The sequence below is a fragment of the Triticum urartu genome, chromosome 6 (assembly GCF_003073215.2).
Source record: "Triticum urartu cultivar G1812 chromosome 6, Tu2.1, whole genome shotgun sequence".
Classification (NCBI taxonomy): domain Eukaryota; kingdom Viridiplantae; phylum Streptophyta; class Magnoliopsida; order Poales; family Poaceae; genus Triticum; species Triticum urartu.
In genome coordinates, this window is record NC_053027.1 from 140,401,582 (window position 1) to 140,414,580 (window position 12,999).

A 12,999-nucleotide genomic window follows, 5' to 3' on the forward strand; every position below is an offset into this window, starting at 1 on the left:
TATTGAGCATCAAGATCTATAGAGATAGATCAAGACGCTTGATATATTTTCAATAAGTACATAACTTGACAAGATTTTGAAGTATTTCAAAAATGGAACAATCAAAGAAGGAGTTCTTGCCTGTGTTGCAAGGTATGCAGTTGAGTAAAGACTCAAAAACCGACCACGGCAGAAAATAGAGAGAGAATGAAAAGTCAATCCCTATGCCTCAGTCATAGGATCTATAAAGTATGTTATGCTATGTACCAGACCTATTGTGTACCTCACCATGAGTTTGGAAAAGAGTGTACAATAGTGATCCAGGAGTGGATCACTAGACAGCGGTCAAAAAATATCCTTTGTGGAATAAAGAAATGTTTCTCGGTTATGGAGGTGACAAAGAGTTCGTCGTAAAGAGTTACGTCGATGCAAGCTTTGACACCGATCTGGATGACTCTAAATTTCGATCTAGATACATATTGAAAGTGGGAGCAATTAGCTAGAGTAGCTCCATGCAAAGCATTGTAGACATAGAAAATTTGCAAAATACATATGGATCTGAATGTGGCAGACCCGTTGACTAAATTTCTCTCACAAGCAAAACATGATCACTCTTTGGGTGTTAATCACATAGCGATATGAACTAGATTATTGACTCTAGTAAACCCTTTGGGTATTAGTCACATGGAGATATGAAGTAATCACATAAAGATGTGAACTATTAGTGTTAAATCACATGACGATGTGAACTAGATTATTGACTCTAGTGCAAGTGGGTGACTGAAGGAAATATGACCTAGAGGCAATAATAAAGTTATTGTTTATATTTCCTTATATCATGATAAATGTTTATTATTCATGCTAGAATTGTATTAACCAGAAACTTAGTACATGTGTGAATACATAGACAAACAGAGTGTCGCTAGTATGCCTCTACTTGACTAGCTCGTTAATCAAAGCTGGTTAAGTTTCCTAGCCATGGACATGTGTTGTCATTTGATGAACGAGATCACATCATTAGAGAATGATGTGATGGACAAGACCCATCCGTTAGCTTAGCAAAATGATCATTTAGTTTATTGCTATTGCTTTCTTCATGACTGATACATGTTTCTATGACTATGAGATTATGCAACTCCTGAATACCGGAGGAACACTTAGTGTGCTATCAAACGTCACAATGTAACTGGGTGATTATTGATGACCCAGAAGTGTAGGGGATCTATTGTCGCCTTTTCGATAAGTAAGAGTGTCGAACCCAGCGAGGAGCAGAAGGAAATGATAAGCGGTTTTCAGTAAGGTATTCTCTGCAAGCACTGAAATTATCAGTAACAGATAGTATAAGGTAATTTGTAATGAGTAACAAGTAATGAAAGTAAATAAGGTGCAGCAAGATGGCCCAATCCTTTTTGTAGCAAAGGACAAGCCTGGACAAACTCTTATATGAAGGAAAGCGCTCCCGAGGACACATGGGAATTATCGTCAAGCTAGTTTTCATCACGATCATATGATTCGCGTTCGGTACTTTGGTAATTTGATATGTGGGTGGACCGGTGCTTGGGTACTGCCCTTACTTGGACAAGTATCCCACTTATGATTAACCCCTATTGCAAGCATCCGCAACTCCAACAGAAGTATTAAGGTAAACTAACCATAGCATGAAACATATGGATCCAAATCAGCCCCTTATGAAGCAACACATAAACTAGGGTTTAAGCTTCTGTCACTTTAGCAACCCATCATCTACTTATTACTTCCCAATGCCTTCCTTTAGGCCTAAACAATGGTGAAGTGTCATGTAGTCGATGTTCACATGACACCACTAGAGGAAAGACAACATACATCTCATCAAAATATCGAACAAATACCAAATTCACATGACTACTAATAGCAAGGCATCTCCCATGTCCTCAGGAACAAGTAACTACTCACAAAGCATATTCATGTTCATAATCAGAGGGGGTATTAATATGCATAATGGATCTGAACATATGATCTTCCACCCAATAAACCAACTAGCATCAACTACAAGGAGTAATCAACACTACTAGCAACCCACATGTACCAATCTGAGGTTTGGGTACAAAGATTGGATACAAGAGATGAACTAGGGTTTGAGATAAGATGGTGCTGGTGAAGATGTTGATGGAGATTGACCCCCTCACAATGAGAGGATCGTTGGTGATGACGATGGTGATGATTTCCCCCTCCCGGAGGGAAGTTTCCCCGGCAGAACAGCTCCGCCAGAGCCCTAGATTGGTTCCGCCAAGGTTCCGCCTCGTGGTGGCGGAGTTTCGTCCTGTAAGCTTGATTATGATTTTTTTCTCAGATGAAAGACTTCATATAGCAGAAGATGGACACCAAAGGCCTGCCAGGGGGCCCACGAGGCAGGGGGCGCGCCCAGGGGGTAGGGCGCGCCCCCACCCTCGTGGCTAGGGTGTGGGCCCCCTCTGGTATTTTCTTCACTCAGTATTTTTTATAAATTCCAAAAATGACTTCCATGAAGTTTCAGGACTTTTGGAGTTGTGCATAATAGGTCTCTAATATTTGCTCCTTTTCCAGCCCAGAATTCCAGCTGCCAGCATTCTCCCTCTTCATGTAAACCTTGCAAAATAAGAGAGAATAGGCAGACGTGTTGTGGCATAATGTGTAATAACAGCCCATAATGCAATAAATATCGATATAAAAGCATGATGCAAAATGGACGTATCAACTCCCCCAAGCCTAGACCTCGCTTATCCTCAAGCGGAACCCGATATCGAAAAATATGTCCACATGTTTAGAGATAGAGGTTTCGATAAAATAAAATACGGACATGAGGGCATCATGATCATTCTTAGAACATCAACATACATACATATTGTCATATGATCTCTTATGCTAAAGTAACAATTCAATCACAATTTCAAGTATGAATCATAAAATTTATTGAAAACTAACAACTACAATCTCAGTCATTGAAGCAATTGTAATTTATCATAACATCGGAAAGAGTCAATAAGAGCTTTTCAGCAAGTCCACATACTCAACTATCATTTAGTCTTCCATAATTGCTAACACTCATGCAATACTTATGGGTATGGAGTTTTAATCGGACACAGAGAAAGATAGGGGCTTATAGTGTTGCGTCCCAACTTTTACCTCAAGGGTAATGTCAACAATAATAGTTCATGCAAACCTACATCCAATTAGCCATATATATCAGGATCTTTTCAACACATTGTGCTTGCCAAAGGATAAAATGTAAAAAGGAAAGGCGAAGATCACCAAGACTCTTATATAAGGTAGAGGATAAAAGTAAAAGATAGGTCCTTCGCAGAGGGAAGCAGAAGTTGTCATGCGCTTTTATGGTTGGATGCACAAAATCTTAATACAAAAGAACGTCACTTTATATTGCCACTTGTGATATGGACCTTTATTATGCAGTCCCTCGCTTTTATTTCTTCCACATCACAAGATCGTATAAAGCTTATTTTCTCCACATTAATAAATCATACATATTTAGAAGGCAATTTTTATTGCATGCACCGATGACAACTTACTTGAAGGATCTTACTCAATCCATAGGTAGGCATGGTGGACTCTTATGGCAAAACTAGGTTTAGGGATATTTGGAAGCATAAGTAGTATCTCTACTTGGTACAAAGAAATTGGCTAGCATGAGAGGGAAATGCAAGCTCAACATGTTGGATGATCCATGACAATATAATTTATCTCAGATGTAAGAAAACATAACCCATTACGTTGTCTTCCTTATCCAACGTCAACTCTTTAGCATGTCATATTTTAATGAGTGGTCAATCATAAAAGATGTCCAAGATAGTATATTTATATGTGAAAACCTCTCTTTCTTTATTACTTCCTATTAACTGCAACGATGACCAAAACTATGTTTGTCAACTTTCAACAATTTTTATTCGTCATACTCTTTATATGTGAAGCCATTACTCTCCATAAGATCCATATGATCTATTTATTTCTTTTTATTCTTTCTCTTTTATTTCATTCCCTTAAGATCATAGAAAGATAATCAAGCCCTTGACTCAACACTAATCTTTATTATATAGCTCACGGACTCGATTACATAGAAGGATCATAAAGCAAAACTCACAACTAGATCATACTAAAACTTTATTCTACTAGATCAAGATATTACCAAAAGGATCGAACTAAGGAAAACGGTAAAGATAAGATATGTGATGGTGATACGATACCGGGGCACTCCCCCAAGCTTGGCAGTTGCCAAGGGGAGTTCCCATACCCATGTGTTTATGTCTCCTTCCTCGGTGGTGGTGATGGTGGAGTTGTTGATGATGTAGGCTTGTCGTCCATCTTCCAAGGCATATGCTCACCATAATAGAAGGATGATCGAGTCTCCGGGATCCTCAAATCTGTAGCCAAACTCATCCTCTTGAATCTATATTCATACTCACAGTTTTGGTTTTGCAGGTCATAGATCTGGGCTTGGAGGTGCTCGATTTTCTCGTGAAGCTTGAAGATTGCCTCCCCAATGTTCTTGTCATCCAGCTTGTGGTTGTTGGTGAACTCCATGATCATTATATGATTGGAGTCGAGTCCACGTTCCACCATCTCCCGCCACTTCAAAACTTGTTGCTCCAGTGCCTCGAGCCTTGTCTCCATGCTTCCGGTCCTCCTTGGTCCCTCAACATCGCGGATGTGCAGCAACCCCTCACGCATCTCAATGGTTTGAGGGTGTTGCAGCACCTCCGCGAGGTAGGGGTTGATGACCTTCTCGAAGAACTTTTCCTTGGGGGCACTTGAAGACGCCATGGCGATCTAGATCTGCCAGAAAAACAGCTCGAAACAAAGACATGAGATATTTGCGTGATACCGTGGTCAAAACCTTCGGGAGATTATATAATGAATTTTTACCGACCAAAAGAAGTATCGTGCAAGAAAACAGAGTCTGGAGGGCACACGAGGTGCCCACGAGGCAGGGGGCGCGCCCAGGGGGGTAGGGCGCGCCCTCCACCCTCGTGGAAGCCTCGTGTCCTTTCCGGACTGCTTCTTATTTTCCTATTTTCTTAAATATTCCAAAATAGAGGAAAATTGCCATTAGAACTGTTTTGGAGTCGGTTTACTTACCGTACCACATACCTATTCCTTTTTGGAGTTTGAAATGTTCTGGAAAGTGTCCCTTATGTATTCCCCGGGGTTACAGTTTCAATAACATTAGTTTCAACATTTATAGGATTACCTGAGATATAATGTTTGATCCTTTGTTCACCACCCTCGGATTTGTGCCTTCGAAGTTGTTGATTTTTATGGCACCGGTACGGTAGACCTCCTCAATGACGTAAGGACCTTCCCATTTAGAGAGGAGTTTGCCTGCAAAAAATCTCAAACGAGAGTTGTATAGCAATACATAATCACCTACATTAAACTCACGCTTTTGTATCCTTTTGTCATGCCATCTTTTAACTTTTTCTTTAAACAGTTTGGCATTTTCATAGGCTTGGGTTCTCCATTCATTAAGTGAGCTAATGTCAAATAACCTCTTCTCACCGGCAAGTTTGAAATCATAATTGAGCCCTTTAATGGCCCAATATGCCTTATGTTCTAATTCGAGAGGTAAGTGACATGCTCTTCCATAAACCATTTTATACGGAGACATACCCATAGGATTTTTGTATGCAGTTCTATAAGCCCATAATGCATCATCAAGTTTCTTTGACCAATTCTTTCTAGATCTATTAATGGTCTCTTGCAAAATTAATTTAAGCTCTCTATTACTTAATTCTACTTGATCACTAGACTGTGGGTGATAAGGAGATGCAATTCTATGATTAACATCATAGTTAGCAAGCATTTTACGAAAGTCACCATGAATAAAATGTGAACCACCATCAGTCATTAAATATCTAGGGACTCCAAATCTCGAAAAAATAACTTCTTTAAGCATCTTAATAGAGGTGTTATGATCATCACTACTAGTTGGAATAGCTTCTACCCACTTAGTAACGTAGTCAACAGCAACTAAAATATGTGTATACCCATTAGAGGAAGGAAACGGTCCCATATAATCAAAGCCCCAAACATCAAATGGTTCAATTACAAGTGAATAATTCATAGGCATTTCCTGACGTCTACTAATATTACCAATTCTTTGACATTCGTCACAAGACAAGACAAACTTACGGGCATCCTTGAAGAGAGTAGGCCAATAAAAACTGGATTGCAATACCTTTTGTGCAGTTCTATCTCTAGCGTGGTGCCCTCCATAAGCCTCGGAGTGATACTTGCGTAGGATCTGTTCCTGTTCATGCTCAAGTAGACAACGTCTAATAACACCATCTACTCCTTCTTTATAAAGATGTGGGTCATCCCAAAAGTAATGTATCAAATCATAGAAAAACTTTTTCTTTTGCTGGTATGTGAAACTAGGTGGTATAAATTTAGCAACAATGTAATTAGCATAATCAGCATACCATGGAGCAGTACGAGAAGCATTTATGACAGCCAATTGTTCATCAGGAAAGCTATCATCAATAGGTAGTGGGTCATCAAGAACATTCTCTAACCTAGACAAGTTGTCTGCAACGGGGTTCTCAACTCCCTTTCTATCAATAATATGTAAATCAAATTCTTGTAGCAAGAGAACCCATCTAATAAGTCTAGGTTTAGCATCTTTCTTTTCCATAAGGTATTTAATAGCAGCATGATCAGTGTGAATGTTACTTTAGAATCAACAATATTAGGTCTGAACTTATCACAAGCAAAAACAGCTGCTAAAAATTCTTTTTCAGTAGTAGCATAATTTCTCTGGGCATTGTCTAGAGTTTTACTAGCATATTGAATAACATTTAATTTATTATCAACTCTTTGCCCTAGAACAGCACCTACAGCATAATCACTAGCATCACACATAATTTCAAAAGGTAAATTCCAATCAGGTGGCTGAACAATAGGTGCGGAAATCAAGGCTTTCTTAAGTACTTCGAATGCTTCTACACAATCATCAGCAAAGACAAAAGGAATATATTTTTGTAATAGATTAGTCAGAGGCCGAGAAATTGTAGAAAATTCCTTAATGAACCTCCTATAAAAACCGGCATGACCAAGGAAACTTCTTATACCTTTAATGTCCTTGGGACACGGCATCTTTTCAATAGCGTCAAGTTTAGCTTTATCAACCTCAATACCTCTTTCAGAAATTTTATGCCCCAAGACAATGCCTTCATTAACCATAAAGTGGCATTTCTCCCAATTCAAGCCAAGATTAGTTTCTTCACATCTCTGCAAACTCGATCAAGGTTGCTCAAGCAATCATCAAAAGAGGATCCACAAACGGAGAAATCATCCATGAAAACCTCACAAATCTTTTCACAAAAGTCAGAGAATATAGCCATCATGCATCTTTGAAAGGTAGTAGGTGCATTACATAAACCAAAAGGCATACGTCTATAAGCAAAAGTACCAAAAGGGCAAGTGAACATGGTCTTTTCTTGATCCTCAACTGACACAGGTATTTGAGAGAAACCAGAGTAACCATCTAGAAAGCTAAAATGTGTACGTTTGGATAATCTTTCTAGCATTTGATCAATAAAAGGCAAAGGGTAATGAACTTTTTAGTAGCTTTATTTAGTTTGCAGAAATCAATTACCATCCTATAACCTGTAATAATTCTTTGTGGGATCAATTCTTCTTTATCATTAGGAACAATGGTAATACCTCCATTCTTAGGGACACAATGGACAGGACTTACCCACTGACTACCAGCAACGGGATAAATTATACCTGCCTCAAGGAGCTTTAATATTTCCTTTCTTACCACTTCTTTCATCTTAGGATTTAGTCGTTGTTGGTGATCAATAACTGGTTTGGCGTCTTTCTACAAATTTATTTTATGTTGACATAGACTGGGACTAATGCCCTTAAGATCATCAAGAGTATATCCAATAGCAGCGCGGTGCTTCTTAAGAGTTTTCAATAATTTCTCTTCCTCCTTTTCTGAAAGGTTAGCACTAATAATAACAGGATATATCTTCTTTTCATCAAGATAAGAATATTTAAGAGTATCAGGTAACAGTTTAAGCTCAAACACGGGATCACCCTTGGGTGGAGGAGGATCCCCTAGAATTTCAACAGGCAAGTTGTGTTTCAGAATAGGCCCCTATTTAAAGAATACTTCATCTATTTCTCTTCTTTCATTCATAAACATATCATTTTTATGGTCTAGCAAATATTGTTCTAAAGTATCACTAGGAGGCACGACAATAGAAGCAAGACCAATAATTTCATCTTTACTAGGCGATTCCTCATCACGGGGTTGTCTACGAAACTTAGCAAAGTTAAACTCATGAGACATATCCCCTAAACCAACAGAAACAATATCCTTATTGCAGTATATCTTAGCATTAACAGTATTCAAGAAGGGTCTACCAAATATAATGGGACAAAAGTCATCTTGTGGGGAACCAAGAACAAGAAAATTAGCAGGATATTTAACCTTCCCACACAATACTGCAACATCTCTAACAATCCCAATTGGTGAAATAGTATCTCTATTGGCAAGCTTAATGGTAACATCGATATCTTCTATCCCAGTAGGTGCAATATCATGCATAATTTCTTTGTATAAGGAATGAGGTATTGCACTTGGACTACCACCCATATCACATAAGCCATGATAGCAATGATCCCCTATTTTAACAGAAATAACATGCATGCCTACAACAAGTCTATGTTTATTTTTAGTATCAGGTTTAGCAATTCTAGCAGTCTCATCACAGAAGTAAATAACATGCCCATCAATATTATCAGCCAAGAGATCTTTAACCATAGCAATATTAGGTTCAACTTTAACTTGCTCAGGGGGTTTGTGTGTCCTAATATTACTTTTGTTGACTACAGTTGAAGCTTTAGCATGATCCTTTATTCTAACAGGGAATGGTGGTTTCTCAACATAAGCAGTAGGAACAATAGGATCATTATAAGTGATAGTATTTTCTTCAACTTTAATAGGTGCAACTACTTTTACTTCAATGGGAGGATTATATTTAAACCACTTCTCCTTAGGGAGATCAACATGAGTAGCAAATGATTCACAGAAAGAAGCTACTATCTCATAGTCAAGTCCATATTTAGTGCTAAATTCACAGAAAGCATCGGTATCCATAAAAGATTTAACACAATAAAACTTAGGTGTTATACCTGACTCCTTACCTTCATCGAGATCCCAATCTTCAGAGTTGCGTTTAATTCTCTCCAATAAATCCCATTTGAATTTAATAGTCTTCATCATAAAAGAGCTAGTACAAGAAGTATCAAGCATGGAGCGATTATTGAGAGAAAGCCGAGCATAAAATTTTTGAATGACCATTTCTCTTGAGAGCTCATGATTGGGGCATGAATATAACATTGACTTAAGCCTCCCCCAATCTTGAGCGATGCTTTCTCCTTCATGAGGCCAAAAATTATATATATATATATATATTTACGATCACGATGAACAAGATGCATAGGATAAAGCTTCTGATGAAATTCCAATTTCAATCGTTTGTAGTCCCATGATCCCATATCATCACATAGCCTAAACCATGTCAATGCATCCCTTCAAATATAAAGGGAAAACCTTATTCTTGATAACATCCTCGGGCATACCTGCAAGCTTAAATAATCCACAAACTTCATCCACATAGATTAAGTGTAAATCGGGATGCAATGTTCCATCTCCTGCAAAAGGATTAGCTAGAAGTTTCTCTATCATACCCAAAGGAATTTCAAAGTAAACATTTTCATTAGGTTCAATAGGTTGAGGGGTAGCTAATTGTGGTTCTGGACAAGGTGAAGATACCTCAAACAAACCCCTCAAAGGATTACGTTCCATAGTAACAAGTGAGAGTAAATTTCAGCACACTATATAAATTTTTCCTTACCAAATTTCACCTACCAAAGGTGCTTCACTCCCCGGAAATGATGCCAGAAAAGAGTCTTGATGACCCACAAGTGTAGGGGGTCTATCGTAGCCTTTTCGATAAGTAAGAGTGTCGAACCCAACGAGGAGCGGAAGGAAATGATAAGCGGTTTTCAGCAAGGTATTCTCTGCAAGCACTGGAATTATCGGTAATAGATAGTGATAAGGTAATTTGTAACGAGTAACAAGTAATAAAAGTAAATAAGGTGCAGCAAGATGGCCCAATCCTTTTTGTAGCAAAGGACTAGCCTGGACAAACTCTTATATGAAGGAAAGCGCCCCCGAGGACACGTGGGAATTATCGTCAAGCTAGTTTTCATCACGATCATATGATTCGCATTCGGTAATTTGATAATTTGATATGTGGGTGGACCGATGCTTGGGTACTGCCCTTACATGGACAAGTATCCCACTTATGATTAACCCCTATTGCAAGCATCCGCAACTCCAACAGAAGTATTAAGGTAAACCTAACCATAGCATGAAACATATGGATCCAAATCAGCCCCTTACGAAGCAACACATAAACTAGGGTTTAAGCTTCTGTCACTCTAGCAACCGATCATCTACTTATTACTTCCCAATGCCTTCCTCTAGGCCCAAAAAATGGTGAAGTGTCATGTAGTCGACGTTCACATGACAACACTAGAGGAAAGACAACAAACATCTCATCAAAATATCAAACGAATACCAAATTCACATGACTACTAATAGCAAGACTTCTCCCATGTCCTCAGGAACAAGTAACTACTCACAAAGCATATTCATGTTCATAATCTGAGGGGTATTAATATGCATAATGGATCTGAACATATGATCTTCCACCCAATAAACCAACTAGCATCAAGTACAAGGAGTAATCAACACTACTAGCAACCCACAGGTACCAATCTGAGGTTTGGATACAAAGATTGGATACAAGAGATGAACTAGGGTTTGAGATCAGATGGCGATGGTGAAGATGTTGATGGAGATTGACCCCCTCCCGATGAGAGGATCATTGGTGATGACGATGGTGATGATTTCCCCCTCCCGGAGGGAAGTTTCCCCGGTATAACAGCTCCGCCAGAGCCCTAGATTGGTTCCGCCTCGTGGCGGTGGAGTTTTGTCCCGTAAGCTTGCTTATGATTTTTTCTTGGACGAAAGACTTCATATAGCAGAAGATGGACACCAGAGGCCTGCCAGGGGGCCCACGGGGTAGGGGGCGCGCCTAGGGGGTAGGGCACGCCCCCACCCTCGTGGATAGGGTGTGGGCCCCCTCTGGTATTGTCTTCGCTCAGTATTTTTTATAAATTCCAAAAATGACTTCCGTGAAGTTTCAGGACTTTTGGAGTTGTGCAGAATAGGTCTCTAATATTTGCTCCTTTTCCAGCCATGAATTCCAGCTACCGGCATTCTCCCTCTTCATGTTAACCTTGCAAAATAAGAGAGAATAGGCATAAGTGTTGTGACATAATGTGTAATAACAGCCCATAATGCAATAAATATCGATATAAAAGCATGATCCAAAATGGATGTATCAATTATAAAGATGCTATACAGGTGTCTCCGATGGTGTTTGTTGGGTTGGCATAGATCGAGATTAGGATTTGTCACTCCGTGTATCGGAGAGGTATCTTTGGGCCCTCTCGGTAATGCACATCACTATAAGCCTTTTAAGCAATGTGACTAATGAGTTAGTTGCAGGATGTTGCATTACGGAACGAGTAAAGAGACTTGCCAGTAACGAGATTGAACTAGGTATTGATATACCGATGATCGAATCTCGGGCAAGTAACATACCGATGACAAAGGGAACAACATATGTTGTTATGCGGTTTGACCGATAAAGATCTTTGTAGAATATGTAGGAACCAATATGAGCATCCAGGTCCCGCTATTGGTTATTGACTGGAGATGAGTCTCGGTCATGTCTACATAGTTCGCGAACCCGTAGGGTCCGCACGCTTAATGTTCGGTGACGATCGGTATTACGAGTTTATGGTTTTTGATGTACCAAAGGTAGTTTGGAGTCCCGGATATGATCATGGACATGACGAGGAGTCTCAGAATGGTTGAGACATAAAGATCGATATATTGGAAGGCTATGTTTGGACATCGGAATGGTTCCGGGTGAGTTCGGGCATTTACCGGAGTACCAGGGGGTTACCTGAACCCCCCAGGGAGTATATGGGCCTTAATGGGCCTTAGTGGGACAGAAGAGAAGGTAGTCTAGGTGGGGGCGCCCCCCCAAGCCCAATCCGAAATGGGTGGGGGCGCCGATCCCCCCCCCTTTCCTTTCTCCTTCTGCCTCTTCCTTCTATTCCTAGTGGGACTAGGAAAAGGGGGAGTCCTACTCCTACTAGGAGGAGGACTCCTCCCCCCTTGGCGCGCCTAGAGAGGGCCAGCTGACCTCCCCCTCCCTCCTTTATATACATGGGGAGGGGCACCCTAGAACACACAAGTTGATTGTTTAGCCGTGTGCGGTGCCCCCCTCCACAGATTTCCACCTCGATCATATCGTTGTAGTGCTTATGTGAATCCGTGCATTGGTAACTTCATCATCACCGTCATCACGCTGTCGTGCTGACGAAGCTCTCCCCCGACACTCAGCTGGATCTAGAGTTCGTGGAACGTCACCGAGCTAAATGTGTGCAGATCGCGGAGGTGTCGGACCTTCGGTGCTAGGATCGGTCGGATCATGAAGACGTACGACTACATCAACCACGTTGTCATAACGCTTCTGCTTACGGTCTACGAGGGTACGTGGACAACACTCTTCCCCTATATTTGCTATGCATCACCTAGATGGATCTTGCTTGTGCGTAGGATTTTTTTTGAAATTACTATGTTCCCCAACAATTTAGCTCACACCGCAACTTGCAAAACCTTTTCTCATCCAAGGGCTTTGTGAAGATATCTGCCTATTGCTCTTGAGTGTTGACGTGAATGATATCAATATCTTCCTTCATGACATGATCTCTGAGAAAGTGATGACGAATCTGAATGTGCTCTGTCTTCGAGTGCTGAACTAGATTGTTGGCAATCTTGATGGCGCTTTCATTGTCGCAGTAGAGTGGCACATGCTTCAGGTGGATGCCATA